The sequence below is a fragment of the Molothrus aeneus genome, chromosome 4 (assembly GCF_037042795.1).
Source record: "Molothrus aeneus isolate 106 chromosome 4, BPBGC_Maene_1.0, whole genome shotgun sequence".
In the NCBI taxonomy this organism is placed as follows: domain Eukaryota; kingdom Metazoa; phylum Chordata; class Aves; order Passeriformes; family Icteridae; genus Molothrus; species Molothrus aeneus.
In genome coordinates this window covers 725,375-731,104 of record NC_089649.1, presented here as the reverse complement: position 1 = coordinate 731,104, position 5,730 = coordinate 725,375, and positions in this window count along the sequence as shown.

Here is a 5,730-nt window from a genome sequence, read left to right as displayed (position 1 = left end):
CATCTCTCACATGGAGTCATTCCTCCTGCCTTCAGCATGGACCTTCAGTGTGGTTTGTGGCTTCCTCTCAAGAGCAGTGGGAGGCACAAGGGTTGGCGTGGCCTGTGCCAGCCCAGGGTCTGGCTCTGGGGGGGCCAGGGGCCCTGCACACAGGTGTGTGCCTGGACACTGCCCTGGCTGCACTTGGCCCCTCCTGGGGAGCCACGGAGCTCTGCTAAGGCCGTGGCAGAGGTTTCATTGGATGCTGTGCAAGAGATATAGCCTTGGGGTGAACAATTGCTGTGGAAAACCAAGACCAGTACACTTGAGCTAAAGTGCTACTGAGTCAGCATAAATCCAAGTTAAAATCTTATTGACTACTTCAGTAAGGAAATGAAAACTATGATTTATATAACTTATTGGCTCTTTATGAATAAATAAAAGATGAAATTTTAAAAGAAAACACAATGGTAAATGCATTAAATTCTTTTTTTTTTTTTTGGTAATAAAGAGAAAGTGTCTACTTTGTCCTCATTTAATTCTCTTATCCTAACTTAACAGCATACATTTTAATATGTGTAAGAGCATCTACAATCAGTCTAGACTGATGGATTAAGGTAATAATAATGCACCAAATATGGTTTACAAAGCAAAAGGCATGTGAGTGTTGCTCTGGCCTTACCTGTAGGGCACTGGCTCATCTGGCAGCCAGACCTGGACTCTGGTGCTCCTCCCAACAGATGGCATTCTGCAATGAAGTTTTTGTTGCCATCCTCTGTGGTGTTATGCTTAGGAAAGTCTTCCTTTTGGATGCAACTTCAAAATGTTTAAAATTGCAAAAAAGGAAGGAAGAGATAATGAGGTGGGAGGTAGGGAGTTCAGGAGACAGACAAACTGGTTTGAAACAGGTTGTAAAAAGCCTGTTCTAAATGCCTTTCCCAATTAGAAAACCTGTTCTGTGCATTATTTTATTGCACCATCCTAGTGGTCTGTCTTCCTGCTGGTAGGAGACGTGTCTGGTGATAACTGTATTACTGTTAAAGGGAGGTATTCACTTGTCTGCATTCTTGGCTGTGTCATGCAAACCAAATTTATTTTTAGTTCTTTGGAGTCTTTTCTTGTCCCTTTGTGACTGGGCTATCACGAACACAGGGGCCTTTTCCACACTGTAGTGTTCAGATCCCTTGCGCAGAGTCTCTGTCAAAGCAAGCAGCTGCTGTCAGCAGGAAGGGAAATCCATCACAGATTTCTCCTTTGCTTGGTGCATGTGCTCACATACAGAGAAACAGAAGGAGATGCTGAGCTGTAGAGAGCACCAGGAGAGAAGAGCAGGAGCAAGTAACCGATGAGGGTGTGCCAACAGCACAGCTGGGGTGTAAACAGCATCTCCAGACCAGGCAGTGCAGTCCCTTCACATCCACCCTTTCCATGATGGGTTTCCAGGAGCAGCCCTGTGCTGCTCAGTCTGAACACGGGAGGGCTTTGTCATTTCTTTAAGACAGGTGCTACATTGTTTTCTGGACCAGTTGTTTGCAAAATAGGGATTTCAGGAAAGAAAAAGCAGCCTGACCTGTGTTACTAGCTTCTGCCAGCTGCTGGTCTCCTGCAAGCTCAAAAACTGCCAAACCCTCTTTATTTGTGTGAAGTTTTTCCTAGAATTTATTTTCAACAAAGGGTTCAGCAGTGCATACAAGCCTAAGAGATAGTTCTTTTTGTGAATACTTTACTAGAAAGATTGTCCTCCCCTTCTTTAAACCATAGGAATGAGGAGAACATTGAATGGGGAGAGACTGGAGACTAATTGAAGGGGAAACTGGTTGCCAGCCAATCAGCCCTGGCCTGTGTGACACTGGAGTGAGGCAGGTGTGGGGATTTGTAGAACACAGCTATCCACAACAGCCCTTGGGCCAGCTGTCAGTGCCATGAGTGGTGGTTGAGGGGGATTTAATGCTGGCAAACACCTCCTGGGATAGGTGAGGGGCCCCTGCACCCCTGCAGTCTCATTTGCCATTGTCCCTTTGCAGGGTTCCTCCCTTAGCCCCTAAGAGAGCTGGAGGAGAATCAGGACCTTTCCTGCTGTTCCTCATGAGTGCTCAAGTGTTCAGCAAGCAGCATCTCCTTTAAATAGCATGACTGGGTTACCCCAGCTTTGCGCATTTATGTGCAGATGGACAGCAGCAGACGGACAGCTGCCACCAAACAAGAGCAGAGCCCCTGTGAGGGGCCAGTTTTGAACTTTGCTTCTAAAGCCAAGCTCTGCTGTGGAAAGAGAAGTGTAATAGGTTGCTCATTAGCTGCCTGCCCCTCTCAACTGCTCCTGAAGATGTGGCTGCCATGCACTGGGCCCATTTGTACCTCACACCTGTGTGGCATTGCTGGAACACACGGCATGGAACAGCCTCAAAGTGTCCCTTTGCAGAAATGGCTGTGGGGAAGTGGTTCCTACAGCTCCAGTCCCTGTGCTCACCTGGTATGCTGAGCCAGCTAAAATGACTTCTGAAAACCCACACGCCCTTTCTGTGGAGGCAGGTGGTGAATCTGTCACTAGACATGTAGTTGTGGTACTTCCAAGCTGCTCTTTGCTAATTTTATAGCTCCGCTTTGCAGGCTCTGGATTTTACTGTACATATCCAGCTCCTTTTCTCCATGAAGCAGGTGCTAGAACATGACATTTATTTGAAATGACATTTCAGAAACAAGAACTGGGTCTGAACAAGCTTGTGATCATGTCTTATCACTTCTATGTGAAACCAAAAACCTTATGACACTGTTCTTGATAAAGGACATCCTACTGGCAGCAGATAATGATGCAATGGCTTTGCAGTGGCATCAGCTGAGGCTGATGTGAAGATCAGGCCAAGGCTGAAAATACCAATGGTGCAGTGTTGTGCCTTGAGGCTCCAAGTGTCACTGCTGGGCAAGGAGGGGCAGTCAGGGGTCATTACCACTGCTGGCAGGCAGCACTGTTGTAGCAGACCCCAGGGCAGCCAGCCCTCCTGCCTGCAGGGAAATGCTGCAATCAGCAGTGCCAATCAAGAAGGGATGTGGCTCTTTGGACTGCTGCCTCTACACATGGGAAGGTCCTTGAGAAAAAACATGCTCTGGGGTCAGTGTTACAGAGTGGCCTCACAGCAACCCTGGGACAACAGTGACAGATGAGCTCAGCACCAAGGGAAATGAATGAGCCCTGCTCACAGTGAGACCTGAAGCACAGCACAGCGGGACCCCAGCCGTGTCAGCAGGTGCAGCCCCTGCAGCCAGATCCTATCTCTCTACGTGACAGACAGACAGACGTGCTTCCCAGCGGTCAGGGCTGGCACTGAGCACACAACTCACAGCAGCAGCCCCACACTGCAGGAATGAGCCATTGCTGACTCCCCTCTTGCTGTGCCTCCATTTACACAAGGGCAGGACAGCCTGGCTCTTGTGTGAGTCCCTGGCTGTGCCTCGAAATGTCCCGATGAAAATGAGCAGAGCAGCACGGGTATGTGCCTGGCTCTGCACTCCCTGCAACTCAGGGATGCTTGAGGGCATCCAAGACAACACAAGAGGACTACACAGAGTGAGAAGGCTCTCATCTGAGTTCCACCACCAAAGAGGAACTCCCAGAGCTTCCCTGACAGTTTGTCAGGTACAGCAGGGCTATAGGCAAGGCAGGAAATTCTAAACACCCTGTCTTACAGGGTGGTGACCCTGAGGAAGGCAAGTTCAGCATCCACATCAGGAAACCAGCTTGCTCTTGGGCTTCTTAGCTCTGCACTGGAGCCATGCTAGGGCCAAAGACAGAGCTGGTGCTGGTGTGCTTCTCAATCATGCTGACCCCAGATTTCCTAAACTGAGACCAGGCCAGCAGGTTTGCCCCAGGCTGCGTTCTCCTCCCAGTGGCTCGGGGACATGAGTGCAGCTAGGAGGGAGAAAGCTACCAAGGTAATTATTTAGCCCCTGTTTATCCTCTGGCATGGCTCTGTATCCATCACCACCTGCCACTGACCCTGGGAACGGTTTGCTTCCAGGGGTCCTAGCTTGCCAAGCTCGAGTGCGGCCACGAGGTGTCAGGCTTTACTCACGGATGGATCAAACCCAGGCGGCTGCAGGCTGGAATGAAAGCCTTGGGATGCAGAGGTTACATGAATGGAATGGTTTCCAAGCGAACTAGATGGCTGCTTTTGGTTTTAAACAGGGCTGTCAGCAAACAGCTATAATACAACTTACTCTCTTGCTATCTAATCCTGGTAATCCTCATCCTAAAATAGTTCTAGCAGCTGGCTCAGTGTCAGGACATAAGTTTATTTAAAACAAAGGAAAACCGTTTTCCGAGGTGGCTAAAGCAAGAAGACCTATTAGGATGCCTGGTGATGAGCAAAAGGGCAAAGGGCTTCTGTGGCCTGTCACAGCCACAAATGAGCATAGGAATATGAGGGGTTACCAATGGTCTGACTTACTGGATCTGCTTGTGGTAGGAGACAGTTTTGGCCCAAAGCAGCAAGTGAAGACAGCAGGCAGGGCATACCAAGGTGACAGCAGCAAGATGCTCTCCATGGAGGTTACTTCTTCCCTGCTCCCTCTCACTGAGCTGCCCTGGAGAGCACACAAGATCAGGGGCTGCTGCAGCAGAGGCAGGGACAGAGCAGGCTCTAGCACAGTACTTTTAAGGGCAACTGCTCCTTTCTCACTAGAAATGAATGAGGTTGTGTCAGCCTGCCAGATGTACAGGTATATGCCAAAGGTAGAGTGGAAACATGCCAGGCTCACTCATCACTCCAGGAAATCCGCTTGGATAAGAACAAACTTTCTCTGTTGTTTTCTTTAAAACCTCTCAGACACCTACACTCCCCTTGTCATCATCTGTCTGCAGCTGATGTTATCTCACATGCTATGTGCTCCACTGGGAACCATGGGGGCAATTGTGAGGCAAGTGATGCAAGGCTTCTGCTCTGAGCACCCTCAGCTGCAGGCAACCCATTGCTCCCTGCTCATACTGGCAGCACCCAGCAAGATGCTCCCTTTCCTGTGAGAGGGAAACAGGCAGCCACAGGAACTGCCACTTGCCCTCCTTTATCGTGTGCTCTGCAAGTCCACAGCAGTGTCTGGCCTTAGTGCAGCTCTGTCAGGTGCCCTTCAGCCAAAGCTGAGTACTGGTTGTGCACTCTGAGGCTGGTTGCATCATCCCTACAATCCTGACCTGGCCACCCAAAGTCGAGTGCCCCTGCCCTGCACACAGAGCATGTGAGGGCCTGAGCTGGGCCCATGCTCAGGGTGAAGTGCTCTGATGTCACTACTGTGGGACTTGAGATAATTTCCCGGCAACGTTTCATGTACACTTGAGTCACTCTGCCCTTTGCTCCAGAAATCTCCTGCTTTGACCTCAACAGAGGGCAGAAAAGAACAAGGGAGAAATTCCCCCCCCCATTTCTGCTTTTACCCTTGCAATGCAGCTTTTACAATGGGGAGGCTATGCAGAAGTTTTCTTCAACTCCTGTTTGAATGTTCCTGGTGGTGCTCCCAGCTCCTCATCAGAGGAGCAGACTTCTGATTCAGCAGATAACGTGACTGTCATATTTCCTCTTCCCTTGTGCTTGGGAATGCAACAGGGCATTTGCCAAAATATTTGCTTCTCAGGTACACGCTGTTTAACCTGTCTACAAATACTTGTTACTTGCAGATTTTTATATTTCTTTTGGCTGTATTTCCCTGAAGAATGTCCCAAATGAAGTGTCAGGGTAACGGGATGGATGATGTAGCACATTTGTC